Below are 11,431 nucleotides of genomic sequence, written 5' to 3'. Positions count from 1 at the left end.
AGGGCTGATTTCTTTGTACACATTGTCACGAACTCTTCGTAAAGATGAAAAATCATCGATTTTCGACATGTATTGAGCAGTTTTTTGCGTAGAATTCGATGTTTTTTCGCCGAAAAATGATCGTTGCGATTTGGGAGTGAAATTTTTTCGAGTTTTAGGGTACTTTTTTCGCTACTGAGATTTTTTCGTATTTTATCGAAAAAATTTTCTAGCAAGCTATCCGATATACAAGTGCTCTAGACTATAGAATAGTCCACTGTATGCTCTTTTCAGTCTTGATTTTGAAAGATTTACCTAGAATATTGCGGTTCATACCACTAAATATAGATTTCGCGAACGAAAAAAGGGCTGATTTCTTTGTACACATTGTCACGAACTCTTCGTAAAGATGAAAAATCATCGATTTTGGACATGTATTCAGCAGTTTTCGCGTAGAATTTGATGTTTTTTCGCCGAAAATGATCGTTGCGATTTTGGGAGTGAAATTTTTTGAGTTTTTGGGTACTTATTTTTCGCTACCTGAGAATTTTTTCGTATTTTATCGAAAAAATTTTCTAGCAGCTTCCGATCTATAGGTGCTCGCAGACTATAGAATTGTCCTGTGATGCTCTTTTCAGTCTTATTTCGAAATATTTTCAAAAATATTGCGGTTCATACCACTGAATATATAGTATGCGTACAAAAAAAGGGCCGATTTCTTTGTACACATTGTCACGATCTTCTTCGAAAGATGAAAAATCATCGATTTTGGACATGTATTCAGCAGTTTTTGCGTAGAATTCGATGTTTTTTCGCCGAAAAATGATCGTTGCGATTTTGGGAGTGAAATTTTTTCAAATTGGAGTAAAATTTTTTCGAGTTTTAGTGTACTTTTTTTCGCTGCTTGAGTATTTTTTCGTATTTTATCGAAAAAATTTTCTAGCAAGCTTTCCGATATACAGGTGCTCTTAGACTATAGAATAGTCCACTGTATGCTCTTTTCAGTCTTTATTTCGAAAGATTTTCCAAGAATATGGCGGTTCATACCACTGAATATAGATTTCGCGAACGAAAAGAAGGGCCGATTTCTATGTACACATTGTCACGAACTCTTCGAAAAGATGAAAAATCATCGATTTTCGACATGTATTGAGCAGTTTTCGCGTAGAATTTGATGTTTTTTTCGCCGAAAAATGATCGTTGCGATTTTGGGAGTGAAATTTTTTCGAGTTTTAGGGTACTTATTTTTCGCTACCTGAGAATTTTTTCGTATTTTATCGAAAAAATTTTCTAGCAGGCTTCCCGATCTATAGGTGGCTCCAGACTATAGAATTGTCCGGTGAATGCTCTTTCAGTCTTTATTTCGAAATTTTCAAAGATATTGCGGTTCATACCACTGAATATAAGTATGCGTACAAAAAAAGGACGATTTCTTTGTACACAGTTCACGATCTCTTCGGAAAGATAAAAAATCATCGATTTTCGACATGTTTTGAGCCACTTTTTCGTGTATAATTCGATGTTTTTTCGCCGAAATAGAGCGTAGCGATTTTGGGAGTGAATTTCTCGAGTTTTAGGGTACTTTTTTTCGTGCTTAGTATTTTTTCGTATTTTATCGAAAACATTTCTAGCAAGCTTTCCGAATACAGGTGCTCTCAGACTAATAAATAGTCCTCTGCCACACTGCTCTTTCCAGACTTTATTTCGAAAGATTTTCCAAGATATTGGCGGTTCATACCACTGAATATAGATTTCGCGAAACGAAAAAAGGGCCAATTTCTTTGCACACATTGTCACGAACTCTTCGGAAAGATGAAAACATTATCGATTTTCGACACTTTTTTGAGCACTTTTCGTGTAGAATTCGATGTTTTTTCCCGAAATATGCGAGCGTTGGAGTGAAATTTTTCGAGTTTTATGAATACTTTTTATTCGTTGCCTTAGCATTTTTCGTATTTTATCGAAAAATTTTCTAGACGCTTTTCGATCTATAGGTGCTCTCAGAATATACATAGTCTACTGTATGCGCTTTACAGGCTTTATTTCGAAGATTTACCTAGAATATTGCGGTTCATACCACTGATATAGATTTCGCGAACGAAAAAAAGGGCCGATTTCTATGTACACATGTCACGAACTCTTCGGAAAGATGAAAATTCATCGATTTTCGACATGTTTTGAGCACTTTTTCGTGTAGAATTCGTTGTTTTTTCGCCGAAATATGAGCGTAGCGATTTTGGGAGTGAAATTTTTTCGAGTTTTCAGGGTACTTTTTATCGCTGCCTGAGACTTTTTCGTATATTATCGAAAAAATTTTCTTGCAAGATTTCCGATCTATAGGTGCTCTCAGACTATAGAATTGTCCTGTGAATGCACTTTTCAGGCTTTATTTCGAAAGATTTTCCAAGAATATTGCGGTTCATACCACTGAATATTGATTTCGCGAACGAAAAAAAGGGCCGATTTCTTTGTATACATTGTCACGAACTCGTCGGAAAGATGAAAAATCATCGATTTTCGACATGTTTTGAGCACTTTTCGTGTAGAATTCGATGTTTTTTCGCCGAAAAATGATCGTTGCGATTTTGGGAGTGAAATTTTTTCAAATTGGAGTAAAATTTTTTCGAGTTTTAGTGTACTTTTTTTCGCTGCTTGAGTATTTTTTCGTTTTATCGAAAAAATTTTCTAGCAAGCTTTCCGATATACAAGTGCTCTTAGACTATAGAATAGTCCACTGTATGCTCTTTTCAGTCTTTATTTCGAAAGATTTTCCAAGAATATGGCGGTTCATACCACTAAATAGATTTCGCGAACGAAAAGAAGGGCCGATTTCTATGTACATTGTCACGAACTCCTCGGAAATATGAAAAATCATCGATTTTCGACATGTTTTGAGCATTTTTCGTGTAGAATTCGATGTTTTTTCGCCGAAATATGAGCGTAGCGTTTTGGGAGTGAAATTTTCTCGAGTTTCAGGGTACTTTTTTTCGCTGCCTAAGAATTTTTTCGTATTTTGTGGAAAAAATTTTCTAGCAAGCTTCCTGATCTATAGGTTCTCTCAGACTATAGAATAGTCCTCTGTATGCTCTTTTCACGCCTTATCTCGAAAGATTTTCCAAGAATATTGCGGTTCATACCACTGAATATAGATTTCGCGAACGAAAAAAAGGGCCGATTTCTTTGTACATTGTCACGAACTCTTCGGAAAGATGAAAAATCATCGATTTACGACATGTATTGAGCACTTTTCGTGTAGAATTCGATGTTTTTTCGCCGAAAAATGATCGTTTCGACTTTTGGAGTAAAATTTTTTCGAGTTTTAGTGTACTTTTTTTCGCTGCTTGAGTATTTTTCGTATTTTATCGAAAAAATTTTCTAGCAAGCTTCCGATATACAAGGTGCTCTCAGACTATAGAATAGTCCCTGTATGCTCTTTTCAGCCTTATTTCGAAAGATTTTCCAAGAATATTGCGGTTCATACCACTAAATATAGATTTCGCGAACGAAAAAGGGCGATTTCTTATGTACACATTGTCACGAACTCTTCGTAAAGATGAAGAATCATCGATTTTCGACATGTATTGAGCAGTTTTCGCGTAGAATTTGATGTTTTTTCGCCGAAAAAGATCGTTGCGATTTTGGGAGTGAAATTTTTTCGAGTTTTAGGGTACTTATTTTTCGCTGCCTGAGAATTTTTCGTATTTTATCGAAAAAATTTTCTTGCAAGATTTCCGATCTATAGGTGCTCTCAGACTATAGAATTGTCCTGTGAATGCTCTTTTCAGTCTTTATTTCGAAATATTTTCAAAGAATATTGCGGTTCATACCACTGAATATATAGTTTGCGTACAAAAAAAATGGCCGATTTCTTTGTACACATTGTCACGATCTCTTCGGAAAGATAAAAAATCATCGATTTTCGACATGTTTTGAGCACTTTTCGTGTAGAATTCGATGTTTTTTCGCCGAAATATGAGCGTTGCGATTTTGGGAGTGAAATTTTTCGAGTTTTAGGGTACTTTTTTTCGTTGCTGAGAATTTTTTCGTATTTTATCGAAAAAATTTTCTAGCAAGCTTTTCGATCTATAGGTGCTCTCAGAATATATAATAGTCCACTGTATGCTCTTTTCAGGCTTTATTTCGAAAGATTTTCCAAGAATATTGCGGTTCATACCACTGAATATAGATTTCGCGAACGAAAAAAAGGGCCGATTTCTATGTACACATTGTCACGAACTCTTCGGAAAGATGAAAAATCATCGATTTTCGACATGTTTTGAGCACTTTTCGTGTAGAATTCGTTGTTTTTTGCCGAAATATGAGCGTAGCGATTTTGGGAGTGAAATTTTCTCGAGTTTCAGGGTACTTTTTTTCGTTGCCTTAGAATTTTTTCGTATTTTGTGGAAAAAATTTTCTAGCAAGCTTCCTGATCTATAGGTTCTCTCAGACTATAGAATAGTCCTCTATATGCTCTTTTTAGCCTTTATTTTGAAAGATTTTCCAAGAATATTGCGGTTCATACCACTGAATATAGATTTCGGGAACGAAAAAAAAGGCCTGATTTCTTTGTACACATTGTCACGAACTCGTCGGAAAGATGAAAAATCATCGATTTACGACATGTATTGAGCACTTTTCGTGTAGAATTCGATGTTTTTTCGCCGAAAAATGATCGTTTCGACTTTTGGAGTAAAATTTTTTCGAGTTTTAGTGTACTTTTTTTCGCTGCTTGAGTATTTTTTCGTATTTTATCGAAAAAATTTTCTAGCAAGCTTCCCGATCTATAGGTTCTCTCAGACTATAGAATAGTCCTCTTTATGCTCTTTTCAGCCTTGATTTTGAAAGATTTACCTAGAATATTGCGGTTCATACCACTAAATATAGATTTCGCGAACGAAAAATAGGGCTGATTTCTTTGTACACATTGTCACGAACTCTTCGTAAAGATGAAAAATCATCGATTTTCGACATGTATTGAGCAGTTTTGCGTAGAATTCGATGTTTTTTCGCCGAAAATGATCGTTGCGATTTTGGGAGTGAAATTTTTTCAAATTGGAGTAAAATTTTTTCGAGTTTTAGTGTACTTTTTTCGCTGCTTGAGTATTTTTTCGTATTTTATCGAAAAAATTTTCTAGCAAGCTTTCCGATATACAAGTGCTCTTAGACTATAGAATAGTCCACTGTATGCTCTTTTCAGTCTTTTCGAAAGATTTTCCAAGAATATGCGGTTCATACCACTAAATATAGATTTCGCGAACGAAAAAAGGGCGATTTCTTTGTACACATTGTCACGAACTCTTCGTAAAGATGAAAATCATCGATTTTCGACATGTATTGAGCAGTTTTCGCGTAGAATTGATGTTTTTTCGCCGAAAAATGATCGTTGCGATTTTGGGAGTGAAATTTTTTCGAGTTTTAGGGTACTTATTTTTCGCTACCTGAGAATTTTTTCGTATTTTATCGAAAAAATTTTCTAGCAGGCTTCCCGATCTATAGGTGCTCTCAGACTATAGAATTGTCCTGTGAATGCTCTTTTCAGTCTTATTTCGAAATATTTTCAAAGAATATTGCGGTTCATACCACTGAATATATAGTATGCGTACAAAAAAAATGGCCGATTTCTTTGTACACATTGTCACGATCTCTTCGGAAAGATAAAAAATCATCGATTTTCGACATGTTTTGAGCACTTTTCGTGTATAATTCGATGTTTTTTCGCCGAAATATGAGCGTAGCGATTTTGGGAGTGAAATTTTCTCGAGTTTCAGGGTACTTTTTTTCGCTGCTTAAGTATTTTTTCGTATTTTATCGAAAAAATTTTCTAGCAAGCTTTCCGATATACAGGTGCTCTCAGACTATAGAATAGTCCTCTGTATGCTCTTTTCAGACTTTATTTCGAAAGATTTTCCAAGAATATTGCGGTTCATACCACTGAATATAGATTTCGCGAACGAAAAAAGGGCCGATTTCTTGCACACATTGTCACGAACTCTTCGGAAAGATGAAAAATCATCGATTTTCGACATGTTTGAGCACTTTTCGTGTAGAATTCGATGTTTTTTCGCCGAAATATGAGCGTAGCGATTTTGGGAGTGAAATTTTTTCGAGTTTTAGGTACTTTTTATTCGTTGCCTTAGCATTTTTTCGTATTTTATCGAAAAAATTTTCTAGCAAGCTTTTCGATCTATAGGTGCTCTCAGATATATAATAGTCTACTGTATGCGCTTTACAGGCTTTTTTCGAAAGATTTACCTAGAATATTGCGGTTATACCACTGAATATAGATTTCGCGAACGAAAAAAGGGCCGATTTCTTTGTACACATTGTCACGAACTCTTCGGAAAGATGAAAAATCATCGATTTTCGACATGTTGTGAGCACTTTTCGTGTAGAATTCGATGTTTTTTTGCCGAAATATGAGCGTAGCGATTTTGGGAGTGAATTTTTCTCTAGTTTCAGGGTACTTTTTTTTCGCTGCCTGAGAATTTTTTCGTATTTTATCGAAAAAATTTTCTAGCAAGCTTCCCGATCTATAGGTGCTCTCAGACTATATAATAGTCCTCTGTATGCTCTTTTCAGGCTTTATTTCGAAAGATTTTCCAAGAATATTGCGGTTCATACCACTGAATATTGATTTCGCGAACGAAAAAAAGGGCCGATTTCTTTGTATACATTGTCACGAACTCGTCGGAAAGATGAAAAATCATCGATTTTCGACATGTATTGAGCATTTTTCGCGTAGAATTCGATGTTTTTTCGCCGAAAAATGATCGTTGCGATTTTGGGAGTGAAATTTTTTCAAATTGGAGTAAAATTTTTTCGAGTTTTAGTGTACTTTTTTTCGCTGCTTGAGTATTTTTTCGTATTTTATCGAAAAAATTTTCTAGCAAGCTTTCCGATATACAAGTGCTCTTAGACTATAGAATAGTCCACTGTATGCTCTTTTCAGTCTTTATTTCGAAAGATTTTCCAAGAATATGGCGGTTCATACCACTAAATATAGATTTCGCGAACGAAAAGAAGGGCCGATTTCTATGTACACATTGTCACGAACTCCTCGGAAATATGAAAAATCATCGATTTTCGACATGTTTTGAGCATTTTTCGTGTAGAATTCGATGTTTTTTCGCCGAAATATGAGCGTAGCGATTTTGGGAGTGAAATTTTCTCGAGTTTCAGGGTACTTTTTTTCGCTGCCTAAGAATTTTTTCGTATTTTGTGGAAAAAATTTTCTAGCAAGCTTCCTGATCTATAGGTTCTCTCAGACTATAGAATAGTCCTCTGTATGCTCTTTTCACGCCTTATCTCGAAAGATTTTCCAAGAATATTGCGGTTCATACCACTGAATATAGATTTCGCGAACGAAAAAAAGGGCCGATTTCTTTGCATATTGTCACGAACTCGTCGGAAAGATGAAAAATCATCGATTTACGACATGTATTGAGCACTTTTCGTGTAGAATTCGATTTTTTTGCGTTGAAAAATGATCGTTCGATTTTGGAGTAAAATTTTTTCGAGTTTTAGTGTACTTTTTTTCGCTGCTTGAGTATTCGTATTTTATCGAAAAAATTTTCCAGCAAGCTTCCCAATCTATAGGTGCTCTCAGACTATATAATAGTCTACTGTATGCGCTTTACAGGCTTTATTTCGAAAGATTTACTAGAATATGCGGTTCATACCACTGAATATAGATTTCGCGAACGAAAAAAAGGGCCGATTTCTATGTACAATTGTCACGAACTCTTCGGAAAGATGAAAATTCATCGATTTCGACATGTTTGAGCACTTTTCGTGTAGAATTCGTTGTTTTTTTCGCCGAATGAGCGTAGCGATTTTGGGAGTGAAATTTTTTCGAGTTTTAGGGTACTTTTTTTTCGTTGCCTAGAATTTTTTTCGTATTTTGTGGAAAAAATTTTCTAGCAAGCTTCCTGATCTATAGGTTCTCTCAGACTATAGAATAGTCCTCTATATGCTCTTTTTAGCCTTTATTTTGAAAGATTTTCCAAGAATATGCGGTTCATACCACTGAATATAGATTTCGCGAACGTAAAAAAAGGGCCGATTTCTATGTACACATTGTCACGAACTCCTCGGAAAGATGAAAAATATCGATTTTCGACATGTTTTGAGCACTTTTCGTGTAGAATTCGATGTTTTTTCGCCGAAATATGAGCGTAGCGATTTTGGGAGTGAAATTTTTTCGAGTTTTAGGGTACTTTTTATTCGTTGCCTTAGCATTTTTTCGTATTTTATCGAAAAAATTTTCTAGCAAGCTTTCGATCTATAGTGCTCTCAGAATATAATAGTCTACTGTATGCGCTTTACAGGCTTTATTTCGAAAGATTTACCTAGAATATTGCGGTTCATACCACTGAATATAGATTTCGCGAACGAAAAAAAGGGCCGATTTCTATGTACACATTGTCACGAACTCTTCGGAAAGATGAAAATTCATCGATTTTCGACATGTTTTGAGAACTTTTCGTGTAGAATTCGTTGTTTTTTGCCGAAATATGAGCGTAGCGATTTTGGAGTGAAATTTTCTCGAGTTTCAGGGTACTTTTTTTCGTTGCCTTAGAATTTTTTCGTATTTTGTGGAAAAAATTTTCTAGCAAGCTTCCTGATCTATAGGTTCTCTCAGACTATAGAATAGTCCTCTATATGCTCTTTTTAGCCTTTATTTTGAAAGATTTCCAAGAATATTGCGGTTCATACCACTGAATATAGATTTCGGGAACGAAAAAAAAGGCCTGATTTCTTTGTACACATTGTCACGAACTCTTCGGAAAGGTGAAAAATCATCGATTTACGACATGTATTAAGCACTTTTCGTGTAGAATTCGATGTTTTTTCGCCGAAAAATGATCGTTTCAACTTTTGGAGTAAAATTTTTCGAGTTTTAGTGTACTTTTTTTCGCTGCTTGAGTATTTTTTCGTTTTTATCGAAAAAATTTTCTAGCAACCTTCCCGATCTATAGGTTCTCTCAGACTATAGAATAGTCCTCTGTATGCTCTTTTCAGTCTTGATTTTGAAAGATTTACCTAGAATTGCGGTTTCATACCACTAATATAGATTTCGCGAACGAAAAAGGGCGATTTCTTTGTACACATTGTCACGAACTCTCGTAAAGATGAAAAATCATCGATTTTCGACATGTATTGAGCAGTTTTTTGCGTAGAATTCGATGTTTTTTCGCCGAAAAATGATCGTTGCGATTTTGGGAGTGAATTTTTTCAAATGTGGAGTAAAATTTTTTCGAGTTTTAGTGTACTTTTTTTCGCTGCTTGAGTATTTTTCGTATTTTATCGAAAAAATTTTCTAGCAAGCTATCCGATATACAAGTGCTCTAGACTATAGAATAGTCCACGTATGCTCTTTCAGTCTTGATTTTGAAAGATTTACCTAGAATATTGCGGTTCATACCACTAAATATAGATTTCGCGAACGAAAAATAGGGCTGATTCTTTGTACACATTGTCACGAACTCTTCGTAAAGATGAAAAATCATCGATTTTGGACATGTATTCAGCAGTGTTTGCGTAGAATTCGATGTTTTTTCGCCGAAAAATGATCGTGTGCGATTTTGGGAGTGAAATTTTTTTCAAATTGGAGTAAAATTTTTTCGAGTTTTAGTGTACTTTTTTTCGCTGCTGAGTATTTTTTCGTATTTTTCGAAAAAATTTCTAGCAAGCTTTCCGATATACAAGTGCTCTTAGACTATAGAATAGTCGTCACTGTATGCTCTTTTCAGTCTTGATTTTGAAAGATTTACCTAGAATATTGCGGTTCATACACTAAATATAGATTTCGCGAACGAAAAATAGGGCTGATTTCTTTGTACACATTGTCACGAACTCTTCGTAAAGATGAAAAATCATCGATTTGGACATGTATTCAGCAGTTTTTGCGTAGAATTCGATGTTTTTTCGCCGAAAATGATCGTTGCGATTTTGGGAGTGAAATTTTTCAATTGGAGTAAAATTTTTCGAGTTTTAGTGTACTTTTTTCGCTGCTTGAGTATTTTTTCGTATTTTATCGAAAAAATTTTCTAGCAAGCTTTCCGATATACAAGTGCTCTTAGACTATAGAATAGTCCACTGTATGCTCTTTCAGTCTTTATTTCGAAAGATTTACCAGAATATGCGGTTCATACCAATAAATATAGATTTCGCGAACGAAAAAAGGGCCGATTTCTATGTACACATTGTCACGAACTCTTCGTAAAGATGAAAATCATCGATTTTCGACATGTATTGAGCAGTTTTTCGCGTAGAATTTGATGTTTTTTTTCGCCGAAAAATGATCGTTGCGATTTTGGGAGTGAAATTTTTCGAGTTAGGTACTTATTTTCGCTACCTGAGAATTTTTTCGTATTTTATCGAAAAAATTTTCTAGCAGCTTCCCGATCTATAGGTGCTCTCAGACTATAGAATTGTCCTGTGAATGCTCTTTTCAGTCTTTATTTCGAATATTTTCAAAGAATATGCGGTTCATACACACTGAATATATAGTATGCGTACAAAAAAAATGGCCGATTTCTTGTACACATGTCACGATCTCTTCGGAAAGATAAAAAATCATCGATTTTCGACATGTTTTTGAGCACTTTTTCGTGTATAATTCGATGTTTTTTCGCCGAATATGGAGCGTAGCGATTTTGGGAGTGAAATTTTTCGAGTTTCAGGGTACTTTTTTTTCGTGCCTAGTAATTTTTTCCGTATTTTAGAAAAAATTTTCTAGCAAGCTTCCGATCTATAGGTGCTCTCAGACTATAGAATAGTCCTGTATGCTCTTTTCAGCTTTATTTCGAAAGATTTCCAAGAATATTGCGGTTCATACCACGAAATAGATTCGCGAACGAAAAAAGGGCCATTTCTTGTACACATTGTCACGAAACTCCTTCGGAAAGATGAAAAATCAATAGATTTTCGACATGTGTTTTGAGCACTTGTCGTGTAGGGCGATGTTTTTTCGGCCGAATATGAGCGTAGCGATTTTGGGAGTGAAATTTTTTCGAGTTTTAGGGTACTTTTTATTCGTTGCCTTGCATTTTTTCGTATTTTAATCGAAAAAATTTCTAGCAAGCTTTTCGATCTATAGGTGCTCTCAGAATAATAATAGTCTACTGTATGCTGCTTTTACAGGCTTATTTCGAAAGATACCAAGAATATTGCGGTTCATACCACTGAATATAGATTTCGCGAACGAAAAAAAGGGCCGATTTCTTGTACACATTGTCACTAGAACTCTTCGGAAAGATGAAAAATCATCGATTTTCGACATGTTTGAGCACTTTCGTGTAGAATTCGTGTTTTTTCGCCGAAATAGGAGCGGAGCGATTTTGGGAGTGAAAATTTCTCGAGTTTCAGGGTACTTTTTTTCGCTGCGTGAGATATTTTCGTATTTTATCGAAAAAAGTTTCTAGCAAGCTATCCGATATACAAGTGCTCT

The sequence above is a fragment of the Polistes fuscatus genome, unplaced genomic scaffold (assembly GCF_010416935.1).
Source record: "Polistes fuscatus isolate 324 unplaced genomic scaffold, CU_Pfus_HIC Scaffold16, whole genome shotgun sequence".
Lineage (NCBI taxonomy): Eukaryota > Metazoa > Arthropoda > Insecta > Hymenoptera > Vespidae > Polistes > Polistes fuscatus.
This window is presented reverse-complemented; position numbering follows the sequence as displayed.